The following is an 18912-nucleotide window of genomic DNA, read 5'->3' on the forward strand; positions in this document are numbered from 1 at the left end:
GATACCATCTATTTCATTCTTAGGGGCATCAGGACTAAGTAACCAAAGCCATAAGTCCATACAAGTCAGACTATTCTGATTACTGCTTTGACTCTGTTATATATTATGGTAACCATACCCACCTTGTCTTTGTCGATTGAGGGTCACCACTTGGCCTTTACCACCCAAAGTCCAATTAGCCCCATTGCAGTTAAAGAAAAAAAACCCAAAACCAAACCCAGTGCTGTCAAGTCGATTCCAACTCATAACGACCCTATAGGACAGAGTAGAACTGCCCCATAGAGTTTCTAAGGAGCGCCTGGTGGATTCGAACTGCCAGCCCTTTGGTTATCAGCCATAGCGCTTAACCACTATGCCACCAGGGTTTCCCCATTGTAGTTAGATGTCTTAATTCAGTTAGGGCAGTTCCCACTGTCAAATCTGACTTACATAAAATAGCAATCACAGCATACTTCAAGAATGTTGGGGCTCCCTCCACAAATTAATTCTTCATCTTTGTGGTAATAGCTGTGTCATCTGGGCACTCCGTTGTGAGTTTTTGGTCAAACCTGATAAATCCACTCTAACATGCCAATATCCCTAAGCTTTTGGATTCGTTTTTCTATAGTATACCAAGGCAGGTCTGGTACTTCAAATTGATTTAGTGTATGCCACTGTATAATCTATACTTCAGTGAACCAACCAAATAAAGTATTAGATCCTTTCCTAACCTCTTGAGCTGAAACACTGAATGAAGAATCTGTGTTTAGTGGGCCCATATCAATAAACTCAGACCCATCCAGCTTTATGTTCCTTGTACCATTATCTCACACCCTTAATAGCCATTCCTACATATAGTTTCCAGGTTTCAGTTTGTACATATTAGAAAACCCAAGCAGTTCTTTTGGAGTGTAGCTTACCTCTTCATGGGTCCAGCTTTGTACCTCACCTTTTGGGGCTCACTAGAAAGTCTAGTTATATGTCCAGAAGCAAATTGATGGTGGGGATGTGTTCTAAGAACATTCAGAAGCACCTGGTAAGGCATCTTCCTCAGGCAATGCCCCAGGCAATGACTCAGATGCCTCCCCAAGGGATAATGCAGACAGAGGATCTTCAGACATAGCTGTGTTAATCTCATCAGATTGGCTTATAGCCAATCATGGAAGTGATTACATTATATCAGATCTCATTATGGAGGCGATTACATTATATCAGATCTCATTACGGAGGTGATTATGACATTACATAGCTACCAAACTACCTCATAACTGCCAAGTCACTGAGAATCATGGCCCAGCCAAGTTGACACAGAACCTTAACCATTACAAAGGGCATGGATTGGAGTGGAACGCAATTATAGCACTAAAATTGGGGAACAAGAGTAATATCTGTGTAACAAACAATCTGTGAGATAAAGAGTATAACTGGACTTGAGAGAGTAATTGTGGAGATGAGGGAAGCAGAACTTGACATCCTGAAAGAGAAAACCTTTGACATAGGGAGAGATTTTTATACTCGGTTGTTTAAATCCTTGGGAATGAACGTGGGAATGAGAAATAGCTCTGTCAGGTATCCGAGTATTATTTTGGCAATTGATAATTAATAAAATCTTTTGCATTGGGTGCTATTTAGGGAATGCTTGTAGTACTCTAACAATTGAAGACAGAGTATGTGCCACTGAAGCTCTTCCTTATTTACATAATGCAGTAAACCCACTTTACAAGTTTGCTCTCTGCCAAAGATTGAAGAGACACAATTGCAACATTACAAGAGATTGAGTGCACTGGCACCTGACAATACATAGATGAGTCTACAAAGAGAATGGACATTCCCTCAGTGGCAAAGTAATCAGAAACAGAATATAGCAGACAGACAAATGAAGGATTTAAGCCTAATTGAAGGATATGATCACCAATTGAAATTAGAATACAGGAGCCAAGGTTCCTGCAATTATCCAGTGAAATGGGAAGTGAAATTAAAGTTACTGAACCACATTAGTGACCCAAAGGATAAGGAAAAAACGAGTAAAGCTTTATAACCATTACCTGTGTAATATGCCAACATCATACTTTCTGAAATGGACTATATGTCGTTCTCTAATTCCTAATTCTAATATTGTATTTTGAGTCTATTTGGTAGGCATGATATCTAAGACTGATTTGTGTAACACTGTGAGCTTTGAAATAATAATAATGATACTAATTCATGGAATGTTGTGACAACTGAATGAGTGAGAATGTGTAAAGTGCTCAGGACAATGTCTGGCACAGTAAGGGCTCAAGAATAATAGTAGCATTTCTATCATCACCACCACCACCACCATCACCCCCAAACGTAGCCCATTGTAGTAAAAGTGTTACTTAAGCAGCATCTCACAGTTGGAATATAATAAGAGTTGTTGTTGTTAGGTGCCATCAAGTCAGCTCCTACTCATAGCGACCCTATGCACAACAGAACGAAACACTGCCCGGCCCTGAGCCGTCCTTACAATTATTGTTATGCTTGAGCCCATTGTTGCAGCCACTGTGTCAATCCACCTCGTTGAGGGTCTTCCTCTTTTCCGCTGACCCTGTACTCTGCCAAGCATGATGTCCTTCTCCAGGGACTGATCCCTCCTGACAACATGTCCAAAGTATGTAAGACACTGTCTTGCCATCCTTGCTTCTAAGGAGCATTCTGGTTGTACTTCTTCTAAGACAGATTTATTCATTCTTCTGGGAGTCCATGGTATATTCAATATTCTTCACCAACACCACAATTCAAAGGCATCAATTCTTCTTCGGTCTTCCTTAGTCATTGTCCAGCTTTCACATGCAATAATAATAGTATATTAAAAAGAGACTTTGACAGTGAAACTATAAGAGGATTGAAATGGTTTACATTCATATAGACACGTACCAGTTGCCCTCAAGTCAATTCTGACTCAAGGCAATCTCATATGTCATCGTGTATATGAAACACGGTATAGCCCACTGCCATCTAGTCGATTACAACTCATAGCAACCATATGGGACAGGGTAGAACTGCCCCATAGGGTTTGCAAGGCTTCCACATCTTTCTCCTGAGGAGCGGCTGGTCCGTTGACATTTTTGCTAGCAGCCGAGATTTTAACCACTGCACCACCAGGACTCTTTATAAAAACATGGTATAGGGGTTAGTAAACTACAGCTTATGGACCTGTCTTAGTTATTCTAGTGATACTATAACAGAAATACCACAAGTGGATGGTTTTAACAAACAGATTTATTTTCTCACAATTTAGAAGGCTAGATGTCCGAATTCATGGCAGTGGCTCTGAGGCAAGGCTTTCTCTCTCTGTTGGTTCTGGAGGAAGGTCTGTCATGGATTGAACAGTGTCCCCCCCAAAATATCTGTCAACTTGGTTAGGCCATGATTCCCAGTATTGTATGGTTGTCCTCCATTTTGTGATTGTAATTTTATGTTGAGGGGATTAGGGTGGGATGTAACACCCTTGTCCAGGCCACATTCCTGATCCAATGTAAAAGGATTTTCCCTGGGGTGTGGCCTGTACCACCTTTTATCTCTTAAGAGATATAAGGGAAGGGAAGCAAGCAGAGTTAGGGGACCTCATATCACCAAGAAAGCAGTGTCAGGAGAAGAGCATGTCCTTTGGACCTGAGGTTCCTGGGCCGAGATGCTCCCAGACCAAGAGAAGGTTGATGACAAGGACCTCCCTCCAGGACCAACAGAGAAAGAAAGTCTTTGTCTGGAGCTGATGCCCTTAATTCAAACTTCTAGCCTACCGGACTTGGCAGAGAGGTGGCAGCAGCAGCAAACAGGCAGCAGTAGAACCAGGTAGTCTGGAGGAAGACTGATGGGAAGGCCAACAGAGAGTGAAAGACTTCCCTTGGAGCTGATGCCCTGAATTTGGACTTTTAGCTTACTTTACTGTGAAGAAATAAATTTCTCTTTGTTAAAGCCATCCACCTGTAGTATTTCTGTTATAGCAGCATTAGATGACTAAGACAAGGTCCTTGTCTATTCTGAGCTTCTGCTCCTGGGAGATCTTCTTGTGGCTTGGCGTCTCTCTTCCCCAATCTCTGCTCTCTCGCTTGCCTGTTTAATCTCTTTATATCTCTAAAGAGATTCATTTAAGACACACCCTACACTAATCCTATCCATTGACACAGCAAAGACAACTTATTCCCAAATGGGATTATAACCACAGGCATAGAAGTTAGGGTTTACAGCACATATTTATGGAGAACACAATTCAACCCATATCATTCCACCCTTTGGCCCCCCACCCCCTAAATTCATGTCCTTGCCACATGCAAAACACTTTCAAAATATCATCCCAAAAGCCTTAAGTCAACTCCAAGTAGAAAATCTCATCTTCTTAAACATCTAAATCAAATATTGGTGAGACTTTAGAGGTAGTCCAGCCTGGGACAAAATTTCTCTTCATCTGTGAACTTGTGAAATCCAAACTACAAGCTATCTATTTCCAAAGTACAATGGTGGGACAGGCAAAAGGTAGAGATTTCCATTACAAATGGGAGAAATTGGAGCAAAAGAAGGGATAATGGGCACCAAACCAGTCCAAAGCTCAGCAGAACATCTTACAAGGCTTGAAAATAATCCTCTGTTCTCTGAGATCATCTAGGCAATACCCTTCCCTCCAGACTATTGGTGATGGCCATGCTCTCTGGATTCTGGGTTGAGGTCCTCGGCCCTGGGCTTCAGCTCTGCCCTTGGCTTTGAGCGGCCCCATTGTTCTAGTTTATCCCAGTCGCAACCCCACCCCCTTGGCCCAGCAGGCCCGGTTTGGGCATGGTATCCCCCTCCCCAGCACACCTTAACAGCAGCCCCACACTCTCCAAGGGATTTGGAGAAGATCCTACTCTTTGAAACCTAGGAGGCTGTGGCCCCATCCTTTGAGATCCAGGGGACCACAGCCCCAAACATTGAAAACAAGAAGGCCCTGCTTCCTGTGCTGCTTCCAACAGTTCTGCTGATCTCTGAGCTGCTCCAGTAATGGTCCCCTTCTTTTCTTGAAGGACAACAAATATAGCACCTTTGGTCTGTTTCCTGCCTGTAGAATTCCAAGAGGCAGACTCAATTCGTTCCTTTAGTTCTTTCTCTGTCCCCTTCAGTCTAAACTGATGGATTTTCTGCTGTGCTAGTTGTTTAGATCCATCAGTCACAGGCTTAATCTCTTTAACAAAAGATTGCATAGCCACGTAGTTGGTGAAAATTCTAGGACAAGTGTCTTCAGTTTGTACAATAGAATTTTCCAAATCTTTAAGTTTTGTTTTCATTTTGTACAGTTCGTTTTTAAGTCCATCTCTTTCCTCTCACATTTTACTATAAGCAGCAAAGAGAAGCCCTGCAGCCCCTTTAAGATCTTGCTTAGAAATCTCATCAGCCAGATATCCAAGTTCCTCACTTACAAGTTCTACCTTCCACCAAATATAATTCAGACAAGTTCTTTGCCACTGTATAAAAAAGCATCACCCTTCCTCTACAGTCCAATCACATGTTCCTTTTCACTTAAAGCCTCACCAGTAGCGTATTTAGCATGTGCTTTTCTAGCAACATTCTGCTTCTGAGCCCTCACTAGGATTGCCTTTGACAACCATAATTCTATCAACAGTCTCTTCAAGGAAATCTAGGCTTTCACTATTAGGTATCTAAAAACTCTTCCAGCCTCTACACATTACCCAATTCCAAAACCACTTCCATATTTCAGGTATTTTTTAGAGCGACATCCCTCTCCCAGTACTAGGTTAGGCTGGATTCTCTAGAGAAGCAAAACCAGTGAAGCATATATATAAAAAACACAAAATAGAGAGGTTTATTTCAAGTAAATGCCTCATGAAGTTGTGGAGGCTGGCAAGTCCTCAATCCTTGGGTTAGGCATCATGCTGGAGGATTCTGCCGATTCATGTGGGTACAGGGGCTTATGTACCGAAAATAGGCAGGTCAGACAGCAGACTGCTGGCCCACAGGGCTGTGAGAGCTGACGAATCCCAAAATCTGCAGGTCAGGTGGCAGACTGCTGGCCCACAGGGCTGTGAGAGCTGACGAATCCCAAAATCTGCAGGTCAGGTGGCAGACTGCTGCCTCACATCCCAAGAACCAGAGGTCAGAAGATGACAAGTCAGGTGCAGACTCAAAGGAGAGGAAGCTTTGCCTGAACCTCCATATATATTAGATGGAGGCCATGCTCCCAAGGAAGATCCCCTTTCAACTGATTGCTCACATCACACCACATAATGGAGGATGATTACATAATACCTGCCAAACCACAAAGAATCATGGCCTAGCAAAGTTGCCACACAAACTTAAACTTAACCATCACAAGACAAAACCCAGCTATTGTTGTTGTGGTTAGGTGCCCTTGAGTTGGTTCCTACTCACAGCGACTCTATGTACAACAGCAGAAAACACTGCTGCTCCTGCACCATCCTCACAATTGTTGTTATGCTTGAGCCTATTGTTATAACCACTGTGTCAATCCACCTAGGTGAGGGTCTTCCTGTATTTTGCTGACCCTCTACTTTACCCAGCATGATGTCTTTCTCCTGGGACTGGTCCTTCCTGATAACATGTCCAAAGTCCTTAAGATGAAGTCTCACCATCCTTGCTTCCAAGGAGCACTTCTGGCTGTATTTCTTCCAAGACGGCCTTGTTTGTTCTTCTGGCAGTTTCATGGTATAGTCACTATTCTTCACCAACACCATAATTAAAAGGCATCAATTCTTCCTCATTGTTCTTTATTCACTGTCCAGCTTTCACATGTATATGAAGCAATTGAAAACACCATGGCTTGGGTGAGGCGCACCTTAGTCATTAAAGTGACATCTTTGCTTTTTAACACTTTAAAGAGATCTTTTGCAGCAGATTTGCCCAATGCAATATGCCCTTTGAACTCTTGAGTGCCACTACCATGGGCATTGATTGTGGATGCATCCAAACGAAATCAATGACAACTCCAATCTTTTCTCCATTTATCACGATGTTGCTGATTGATCCAGTTGTGAGGATTTTGTTTTCTTTATGTTGAGGTGTAATTCATACTGAAGGTTGTAGTCTTTGATCTTCATCAGAAGTGCCTCAAGTCCTCTTCACTTTCAGCAAGCAAGGTTGTATCATGTGCATACCAAAGGTTGTTAATAAGTCTTCCTCCAATCCTGTTGCCCCATTCTTCTTCATATAGTCCAGTTTCTCGGATTATTTGCTCAGCATACAGATTGAATAAGTATGGTGAAAGGATACAGCCCTGACACACACATTTCCTTTTTTTAGACCATGCCCTACCCTCTTGACCTCTTCAAATGATTGCCTGTTCGTCTATGTACAGATTATGCATAAGCACACTTAAGTGTTCTGGAATTCCCATTCTTCACAATGTTACCCATAATTTGGTAAGATCCACACAGCCAAATGCTTTGCATAGTCAATAAAACACAGGCAAACATCTCTCTGCTTTCAGCCAAGATGTATCTGACATCAGCAATGATATCCTCCATTCAACATTGTCTTTTGAATTCAGCTTGAATTTCTGGCAGTTCCCAATCGATGTACTACTATAATTGCTTTTGAATAATCTTCAGAAAAATTTGACTTGTATGTCATAATAGTGATACTACTCGATAATTTCTGCATTCTGTTGGATCACCTTTCTTTGGAATGGGCACAATATGGATCTCTTCAAGTCCGTTGACCAGGTAGCTGTCTTCCAAATTTCTTAGTGTAAATGAGTGAGTGCTTCCAATGCTATATCTGTTTGCCGAAACATCTCAATTGGTGTTCAGTCAATTCCTGGAGCCTTGTTTTTCACCAATGCCTTCAATACAGTTTGGACATCTTTCAGTATCATGTGTTCTTGATCATATGCTACCTCCTGAAATGGTTGAACATAGACCAATTCTTTTTGGTATAATGACTCTGTGTATTGCTTCCACCTTCTTTTGATTCCTCTTGTGTCTTTTAATATTTTCCCTGTAGAATCCTTCAATACTGCAACTTGAGGCCTGAAATTTCTCTTAAGTTCTTTCAGCTTGAGAAATTCCAAGTGTGTTCCTCCCTTTGGTTTTCTAACTATAGGACTTTGCACATTTCATTATAATACTTTACATTGTCTTCCCTAGCCACCCTTTGAAATCTTCTGTTCAGCTCTTCTACTTCATCACTTCTTCCTTTCTCTTTAGCTACTTTACATTCAAGCACAACTTTCAAAGTCTCTTCTGACATCCACTTTGGTCTTTTCTTTCTTTCCTGTCTTTTCAATGGCCTCTTGCTTTCTTCATATATGATGTCCTTGATGTCATTCCACAACTTCTCTGGTCTTCGGTCATTAATGTTCAATGTGTCAAATATATTCTTGAGATGGACTCTAAATTCAGGTGGAATATACTCAAGTTTGTACTTTGGCTGTCATGAACTTGTTCTAATTTTCTTCAGCTTCAACTTGAACTTGTACATGAGCACTTGATGGTCTGTTCCACAGTTGGTCCCTGGCCTTGTTCAGACTGATATTGAGCTTTTCAATCATCTCTTTCCACAAATGTAGTAATTTGATTCCTGTGTATTCCATTTGGAGAGGTCCAAGTGTGTAGTCACCATTTATCTTGTTGGAAAAAGGTATTTGCAATGAAGAAGTCATTGGTTTTGCAAAATTCTGTCTTGGGATCTCCAGTGTAGTTTCTATTACCAAGGCCATATTTTCCAACTACTCATCCTTCTTGTTTCCAACTTTCACATTCCAATAACCATTAATTATCAATGTATCTTGATTGCATGTTTGATCAATTTCAGACCTCAGAATTTGGTAAAAATCTTCAATTTTCTTCACCTTTTGCCTCAGTGGTTGGTGCATAACTTTGAATAATAGTCATATTAATTGGTCTTCCTTGTAGGCATAAGGATATTATCCTATCACTGACAGTGCTGTACTACAGGATAGATCTTGAAATGTTCTTTTTGCTGATTGATGTGACACAGTTCCTCTTCAATTTTTAACTCCCAGCATAGTATACCATAAGATTGCCTGGTTCAAAATGGTCAATACCAGTCCATTTCAGCTCACTAATGCCTAGGATATTGATGTCTGTGTGTTCCATTTCATTTTTGATGACTTCCAATTTTCCTACATTCATAGTTTGTACATCCCATGTTCCTATTATTAAAGGATGTTTGGAGCTGTTTTGTCTCATTTAAAGTCATGCCACATCAGCAAATGAAGGTCCTGAAAGCTTGACTCCATCTATATCAAGGTTGACTTTACTTTGAGGAGGCAACTCTTCTCCAGTCATATTTTTAATACCTTATAACCTGAGGGGCTCATCTTCAGGCACTATATCAGACAATGTTTTGCTGCTATTCATAAGGTTTTCACTGGCTAATTTTTTTCAGAAGTAGACCTCCAAGTCCTTCTTTCTAGTCTGTCTTATTCTGGAAGCTGAGCTGAAACCTGTCCACCATGGGTGACTGTTATAACATAAAAGTCCCTCCAAAATGTGTCCCCCCGAAAATGTGTGTCAACTTGGGAGGAATGATTCCCAGTATTGTGTGGTTGTCCATCATTTTGTCATGTGATGTGAGTTTCCTATGTGTTGTAAATCCGACCTCAGTGATGTCAGTGAAACTGTATTCTAGGCAGTTGTGTTAATGAGACAGGATTGAATCTACAAGATTAGGTTGTATCCTGAGTCAACCTCTTTTGAGACATAAAAAGAGAGACTTGAGCAAAAAGACAAGAGGAACTCCTGCTACCAAGAATGAAGAGCCAGGAAGGGAGAGTGTCCTTCACACCCAGGGTCCCTGCACTGAGATACTCCTCGACCAGGGGAAGATTGCTGACAAGGACCTTCCCCCAGAGCCAACAGAAAAAGAATGCCTCCCCTTGGAGCTGGCAACCTGAATTCAGACTTCTGCCCTCCTGGACAGTAAGAGAGTAAACTTATCTTTGTTAAAGTCATCCACTTATGATACGTCTGTTATGCTAGCACTGGATAACTAAGACAGTGACCCCACTGGTATTTGAAATAACAGTGGCATAGCTTCAAGTATCACAGCAACACACAAGCCACCAAAGTATGACAAACTGACAGACGCGTAGGGAAACCAAACTAGCTGCCTGTTTTTCTAAATGAAGTTTTATTGGAACACAGCTATACCCGTTTGTTTATACACTTTCTATGGCTGCTTACAAGATACAATGGCAGAATTGAGTAGTTGGAGCAGAGAGCATATGGCCTGCAAAGGTGAAAATATTTACTGTCTTGCCCTTCATAGAAGTTTGCTGATCCTTGTTGTAGAATAGATTCTAGAACTTAGGCTAAATTAACATTCCCAACATTTTCCCTGGCAGTAGAATCTGGTTTAGCGCCTCTTGCATATATCCTTAACAGACAGCTATTTAAAATTTCACATCCTTTGTTAAAACCATTGCTGCATGAGGCCAAGCCAACAAGTAGTTGTTGAGACTTCTTGTGTTCCCAGGACTGTGCTGAAAGCTATGAAGAAAGCAAGAGGAGCGGTGTGCTGTATTGGGAGCAGCACAGACTTTGGAATGATATGGAATTGGCTTTCAATTCAGCTCTACCACTTGCTACCAGAAACAAGTCACTGAATCTCTCTGTGTCTAGTTTGTTCATCTGGAGAAGGAACAAAATAATATCAAATTCCTAGAGTTTTGCCCCTGCATATAAAATGCTAGCAAAATTGCTCACATTATACTCAGATGTTCAGAAGAAATATTACTCTTTTCTTTCTGTATAACTGCTCTGATCCTCCTCATAAGCCCATGAACCCAGGAAAAATAAAATAAAAATTATCTCAATCCAATAATCTCGGTCATATGTAATAATTTAAATTGTCCCTTTAAATAGTACTATTTCTGACCTGGTTAAGAGGGACCTCTGCTTTGCACCCACAATTTAGAGGCCCTATTCTGGCTCTTCCTCAGCCCTGCTCATCTCCACATGGTAAGAAGTTCATTGGAAAAAAAAAAAAGGATGCTCCAATAGGAGCCGGAACCCCCTCTTCTAGACAAGTTGCCTGGAACTACAGTATTTCCTGCCCAAACATGTTTGCACCCTTTTCCAGAGCCAGCATGGCTCTCCACCTTAGGTATGCACATACCTCACTGAAGGTGTTCACACCTCTAGGTCTATGGGGTGATCAAAGGTTGCTATTTGTGGGGAGGTACACTGAGTTTTGAGGTGAGAGCTGGATATTCACATGCATGTGAGAGAGGTCCGTTGTGTCGCCTGATGTAACTGGACGTGGAAAGAAAAGGAGGGAGTGCTACAGATCAGAGGCTGGAAAATGAGGTATGGCTTTACTCACACTGCCATATTTTGGCACAGAACAATGAGGAGTCCAAGAATTCTAAATATGAATCTGGTTTTCTAAGTTATTATGAAGATAATTTGTCAAAGTCAGAGGATAGAATGTATTTTTTGTAACAGTTACTTGGCTTGATATAACTTTTCGATATTTAGACATATGATATATGCCCCTTCATTTTTACTCTTGTCCCAGGCCCTGCAAATATTAGGAGGGTTATGTTTTTAAGTAACCACAAACTATTCAGATAACTCCGGTCAATGCACCATCGTTCAGAATTTCATTCTTCCCTGTTCCAAGCATTATGGAATCTCTGTGTATGAAGGAAGGAAGTGATTTATTTGACCTTGTGGTGGCAGATGTGAAACAGGTTCCTTTGATCCCCAGTGTCCTCTGGGCCCTTATAGGCCTTTTCTTTCAAGTGCTTGATCTGAGCTTTCCTGAAGTGGTAACGACTAAGTTAAAACAAGTTCTTTCCCTGAGAATTCTTCTGGTGTTTGCTCTTGAAATCTGTGAGTAGTATAACTCATGGCCTGTTCTCTCAGATAGGCAATGATCCCAAAGAACATAAACCATACACCTTTGCTTAATGGATTGCACCTTAGATTTACTGACAAAATGCACCATCATGTTCCCCATCTCCACTTTTGTTTGGGCTCTAACACCCTTCTGGGCTTCACTCAAGGCATTCAATCAAGTGGTTATGGGATACAGGGCTACTTTATCCCTGCCACAACCCTCAGTGGTAAATCTGCATCCAGAACCCTTAGCTGTAGCCTAACCCTCTTTCAGAAAACAGTAATTTCTGCATATCTTTCACAACACACTGACTGTTGGGGAGGCCCTGGTGAAGGGGCAATCTCTGAGGCATTCTTCTTCCGTAACCTTCCAGAATCCCAAGCAAAAGAGACAGAATTCCTTCTATCCCCTGGTATTTGCCTCAATCTGCTTGTCTTTCTTCTTTCTGAAACTTTAGTTCAGAGAGGGAAGATAGGGACACATCTGCCTGTTTGCTTTCTGTAGCTCTCCTTTATAATCATATTTTACTGGGGTTGGGAAGAGCAGACTTCCCTTTCCCATTGTATTTGATGATGGCTTCCTCATGTAGATCTCTAGTTCAAATTCCCTTGCCTCTTGGTATGCTAACTGGGAATCAAGGAAATTCTAAAGTCTTTTTTCTCTGTCTTTCTCCCATAATATCTTGATTTTACAACTGTTGTATTGCAAAAGGGAACACAGGCTTTGTCAAAAGAAGAGAAATTGCTCCTTCTGAGAAGCGTATGAGGTCAGATGCACATTTAGGTATGGGTTAGAGGTGAAGAGAACTTGGGGGGTGGATGGGATTACCTCATGAAGACATTCAAGAAGGCCCAATCTGCTGAGAGTAATGGGAGATGCAGGAAGGTAACAGGCTTAAAGGGGTCTGCATGAATAGCTAACATTGAGAATGAAAACAGAAGCTGACTAAACTAGGATATTTTGAAAATTGGTAACTAATCCATTTCAATGTCCTTGGTAAGTCATGTTCTGTTGAATTGACTCAGATCAGTTAAGAATAAGAAAGATATCATATTTTAATTTACCTTTTCTTTCTTAATGCTCTTCCTTTCTTTAGGTAGATGTAAATTTCTGATCTATATCATATTCCTTCTCTCTGAAGAATTTCTTTTAAGACAGGTCTGTTGTTGTTGTTAGATGCCATCAAGTCAGTTACGACTCATAACAATCCTATGTCCAACAGAACGAAACACTGCATGAACCTGCACCATCCTCACAATCATTGTTATGTTTGAGCCCACGGTTACAGCCACAGTGTAAATCCATCTATCTCATTGAGGGCCTTCCTCTTTTTTGCTGACCCTCTACTTTACCAAGCACAATGTCCTTCTCCAGGGACTGGTCCCTCCTGATAACATGTCCAAAGTATGTAAGATGTAGTCTCGCCATCCTTGCTTCTAAGGAGCATTCTGGCTGTACTTCTTCCAAGACAGGCAGGTCTAATGGTGACAAATTCCCTCAATTTTTGTTTATCTGGGAAAGTTTTTAATTCTCCTTCACTTTTGAAGGATAATTTTGCTGGGTACAGAGTTCCAGATCTGTGTTTTTATTTTGTTTTGTTTTTGTTCGTTTGTTTTTTTCTTTCAACACCTCAAATATTTCACTCCACTCTCTCTTGCTTGCATGCTTTCTGAAGAGAAATCCTATTTAATTGTTATCGTTATTCCTTTAAAAGTAAGGTGCTTTTTTCCTTCTGACTTTTTTCAAGATTGTCTCTTTGTCATTGACTTTCTGCAGCTTAACTATGACATGCCTATGTGTAGAATTTTTGGTTATTTATCCTGTTTGGCGTTCTCCAAGCTTCCTGTATTTCTCATTCGATTTCTGTAAAAATTTTGAAAGATTATCAGCCACTATTACTTTAAACATTTCTTCAGTTCCTTTCTCTCTTCCTTCTCCTAGTGGTATTTGCATTATGCATATGTTACACCTTTTTATATTGTCCCACAAGTTCTTGGATATTTTGTTGTATTTCTGTTATTCTTTTTTCTCTTTGCTTTTTAGCTTAGGAAATTTCTATTGACATATCTTCAAGTTCATTGATTCTTTCCTAAGCAGTGTCTAGTGAATATCAAAGGCACTCTTCATTTTTGTTACAGTGTTTTTGATTTCTAACATTTACTTTTGATTATTTCTTAGACTCTTAACCTCTCTACTTAGATTACCCATTTGTTCTTCAATTTTGTCCACTTTTTCCATTAAAGTCTTCAGTATATTAATCATAGTTATTTTAATTTTTGGTCTGATAATTGCAAAATCTCTGCCATATCTGAGTTTAGTTCTAATACTTGACCTACCTTTTCAGTCTGTGGTTTTTGTTGGTTTGTTTGTTGTTTTGTCTTTAAGCATGCCTTGCAATTTTTGTTTGACAGCCAGACAAGATGTATCAGATAAGAAAAACTGAAGTTCTTTCAGCTGTAATCATCTATAAAGCTCTGTTAAGGTTGATGTGGTGGTAAGACGTGAGGAGAAACATTCTATATTCTTATGGTTAATCTCAGTCTTTTAGTGAGTCTGTGCGTTTGGGTTGTGACCATAAATTATTCTCTGTTTATCTTCAACACCCCATAGGTGAAAGAGAAAAGTTAAAGAGGGCTGGGGTTGGATATTTTCTTTTCCCTTATGCCCAGTGCTACAGGGATCACAGGTGGGTATTTTAAATCCCCACTTCAAAGGCTAGAATGGGACTGGAGTTTGTTATTTCTCTTTCCTCATTTGGATGGCCAGAGAGAGCTGAAGCTGGGCATTTCCCTTACTCTAATTTGGTTATGTTCCGATAAAAACTACATGGGTTAGGCTTTGGTAAAGTGGTTTGCCTTGAGGACAGACCATTGCCAAGGCGGATTAGAATACTATTTCAAAATGGTTATTTTTTTCCCTTCCCCTGCCAGAAGGTTGAGGGGATTTTTTTCCAAGCTTGGCAGTGAAAAAATGGTAGGGCTTCTGAAAGTAGATCTCACAAAAGTGTGAGGCATCCTCTAAAGCTGGGTATCCAGGAGCTTTTATCTATCAAGTTCATCCATTTTCAGTATCCAAAAATTAATCAATTACTCTTTAATAATTTCTACCCAAGTAGCAGCAGGGACAGTAGTTTCTTATCCTGATAAGGGGTCATTTTCTGTGTCAGCCTGTCTGTCTCTTCAGTTTTTGGAGTGGACTTCTCTGATGGATCTAAGAAGAGTTGTTGAGTTTCAGTTTCTCAGCTTTCTACTTGTTGTGAGGATGAGAAGGATGACTTCAAAGCTCCTTACATGCGAGGCCAAGTGAGAATTTCCTTTTGCCCTTTTTATTCCCTTCAGCTTGTCTAATAAACCTACCTCTCCAGGACTTTTACTCAGAGAGGGGAGATTGAACAGGCATCTGACTACCTACTTCCCCTGAACCTCTTCCTCTTCTCCTCTCCACAATCCACCAAAGGTAGAAGAAATATTTTCTCCTTTTCTCTTCCTGTCTGGTCTGAATCCCCTTTAAATAAAATGCTATCGTTATGTCTACTAGCTCTATCTATTCAGTGTCAATAGTCTTGACAAGTTCATTTTTTTTTTCATCTTAGCTTACAAAATCTTGGGTGTGACTCTGTAAATAATGCAGTTGACTGAGGGTTCACTTGGCTCACCTACCATACGAATACTGCCTCTCTCCCTCTCTCTCAAGTCCCATCCCAAGCATTAATTCTAGATGAGATTAGAACCCTGATTTGCCTACTGTACTGGTTTCCTAAAGTACCATAAGAAAGTACCACAAAGTGGGTGATTTAAAACAATGGCAATATATTGTCACAGCTCTGGAGGCTAAAAGTCTGAATTTGAGGTGTCAGCAGGGCCGTGCTCTCTCCAAAGAATCTAGCAGAAGATCTTTCCTCGTCTCTTCCAGATGTTCCTTAGTTTGTGGCAGCATAAATTCAATCCCCGGTTCCACCTTCACATGACTGTTTTCTCTCTGCATCTCTCTCTGTGTCTCTGTTTTCTTATAAAGACACAAGTCATATTGGATTAGGATCCACTCTCCTGCAGTGTAAACTTGTGTTAAATTAATTAATTACATGTGCAAAGACTCTGTTTCCAAATAAGATCACATTCACAGTATCAGGAGTTAGAACTTTAATGTATCTTCTTGTGGGACACAATTAAACCCATAACTCCCACTGAAGATAAATTCATGACCTTAGGAGATATGCAGTTGATAATGCTTTCTTAAAATTGTCCAAAACTCAAACTACTTGCACATTTGTTTTGTATTCAGCAGATACTTTCAAGGCATTAACTTTTGAAATTATAATACCCTTGGGAAAATTATAAATTAGTCTTCTGTGTGATAACCTCCACTGAGAAGACTGGAGACATCAGTATAGTCAGAATTGTTGACTGTCCATAAATGGAGAGGCAGCTGAAAGTCTAGGAAAGGGCACAAAACCACGGAAAGTAAACAACAAAGAAGTAATCTGCCAACATAACAGCCCTGCCAAGAGCTGGCCTTCCATATGGATGGTCAAAGAAACTGTTACTGAATGTTAAATCGTATCACTTGGAGAAATCCGCACAGGGGTCGTTGCCATCTGTTTTATTTGCATTTGTTATTCTGTAGAGTTTACCCAGGTCTTGCAATGAATATGTAATTTGGACTTGGCAAAATCCCACTCACTGAGCTTTAAAAATATAAGCCAAAATTTTTTAACAATTTCCTTAGCTTAAAACTGTATTAAAATGTATGTTTCATTCAAAATTTAGTTCCTCTGATTTTGTGACAAGATATTTTAAATAAATGTTTCCATTTTTATTTTTCTCTTATTTAATGTAATGAAACATAAAAATTGAAATGTGAAAGAATATAGTTCATTAAATACTGACAAATATCTTAAGTAAAGTATATGATGGAAGTAAAGTAATGCAGTTAGGTTTTCATTTTCATAATCTTTGGCACAATTCGGAATTCATAAAAAAATCTTAACAGGGCTACAATAAAATGTCCTGGAATGGATTCTAGTAAAATTTAATAAGATAGTTACTGGCTTCGTTAAATCACAGGAGTTCATTATAACCCAATCTGGAAGAAATTATCATTGCACTGAGTTTGGACTACCTCATGTGATTCTTCTTTTTAAAAATTTTTTCCCACTCCTCAGATCCCATTGCATCCTTGGTGATACATTACAGCCAATTAACATATTTTAACTGATTGTTGTCAATACATCATTTTTATATCTATTCTAAAGGAGTTTGCTTTTTTCTTTTATTTCTCATCAGATCACTGAAGTCTCAAAAAAGTCTTTAAATGCTATCCTTCGTTATAATCAGCATTTTAAAAGAATTTTATTCTAGGACTATAAGATGTTACTAATCTGAGTCATTATGTCCTTCTTGTGATAGATAGACTATGAAAGTACAACCTAATGATATTCCTTTGTCTGAGAAAACAAACATAAAAATGTGAGAGGCTCATTTAGAAAGCATACAGTAAGTAGGCTTTAAGTTTCTTGACCACACTAATATTATGTTTAAGAAGAAAGGCCTGGTGACCTAATTCTGAAAATCAATCAGTTAAAACCTTATGAATCATGGGGTTTCTGTAGGACAGGATAGCATTTCATTCCATTGTGCACAGGGACACCATGAGTCTGGGGCTGACTCTATGGCAGCTAACGGAAACAACAGGCATTATGTTAGCAATGTACAATATGTCAGCTGCTGTGATATGTTAGATTTGTCATCTCACTTAAGATAGTTAAATGCATTATGTAGAATGCAATTATCCCCATTCTACAGATGTAAAAGAATGAGGTTCAGAGGGGCTAACATTTAGGCCAAGGTCTCAAACCCAGCAATGGTAGAACTAGAGATGCACTGCAATTTTGTTTAACTCCTACATAAGCATTTGTTTAACTCTACCTGGCTGCTTCTCTGGGTCTTTGTAGCCACAGAGTCCAGTACAATGCTTAGCACTGAGTTGGCACTCAAGTATTTCTTGACTACAATATTATGATGCTAATGAATCACCAGCAAGTTTTTGTTGTAGTTCAATGTTGTTTTACTTCATTGTGTTTTTTTAATAGCCATATTTTAGTTGGGTTCATCTATTTTTTTATTTTGTTTATTGTCAGAATGATTTATGCGTAGGCGTAACTCAAAGTGAGGTGAAAAGTAAATATTTACAGTAGCTATTTATAGGGAAGCCAGCTAGTGGATCAGGAAGTTAAGATGGAATTTGGCAATCAATGGAAGATGACAGAAGAGGGAAGTAGGGAAGAGAAAACAACAACAAAAAATAAATGCGCTTGCTCCTCCCCTTGTATTCACTATTTCACTTGTTGGCACTGTCATTCACTCATTTATACAAGCTGGAAACCTAGGAAGCCTCTATGATTCCTCCCTCTTTACCTCCCCTCCCCTCCCCTACCCTAATTAATCACTTGCCTATTGTAAATACTGCATATATTTTGTAATCTGTCCCCTCCTCTTCTCACCTACTGTCACAATCTGTTTTATTTCTCAACTGGATTAAAACTCTACAAAAATCTCCCTGCCTTCAGCTTCATTCCCCTTTTAGCTCTGTTGCCCACACAGTTACAAGAGCTATAACTAAATTTCAAGTAATTCCAAGAGCTGTAACTAAATTTCAAGTCTTATTATACCATTCTCCTCTTTTAAACAATTTAGTGGTCCCTAACCATCTCAAAAAAAAAATTTTTTTTTAACCATCTCAGGATATGTCTAAATCTACCCTACCATTCTTTTTAAACTCATATCTATGTGTTGTAAATGAGGAAAATCAATTTGAATAATTTAGCAAATGCCAGGTTCTTTTTTTGGTAACCTCCGGTGGTGAGAGGTAGGCGGAAATTATATGTTCTCTCTCCCAAGTCCTGGTTATTAGGCAACTTTATGGGTTGAATTGTGTCCCGTAAAAAGTCATGTTCAAGTCTTAACCACTGTGCCTGTGAATGTGGCCTTGTGATATTGGATCATTAAAGATGTTGGATTGGGATGGAGTCATTCGAGTGGGCTCTATTCTTTTCATGACTGGTGTCCTTATAAGAGAAAAGACATGGTCAGAGACACA

This window comes from Loxodonta africana, chromosome X, assembly GCF_030014295.1.
Source record: "Loxodonta africana isolate mLoxAfr1 chromosome X, mLoxAfr1.hap2, whole genome shotgun sequence".
NCBI lineage: Eukaryota > Metazoa > Chordata > Mammalia > Proboscidea > Elephantidae > Loxodonta > Loxodonta africana.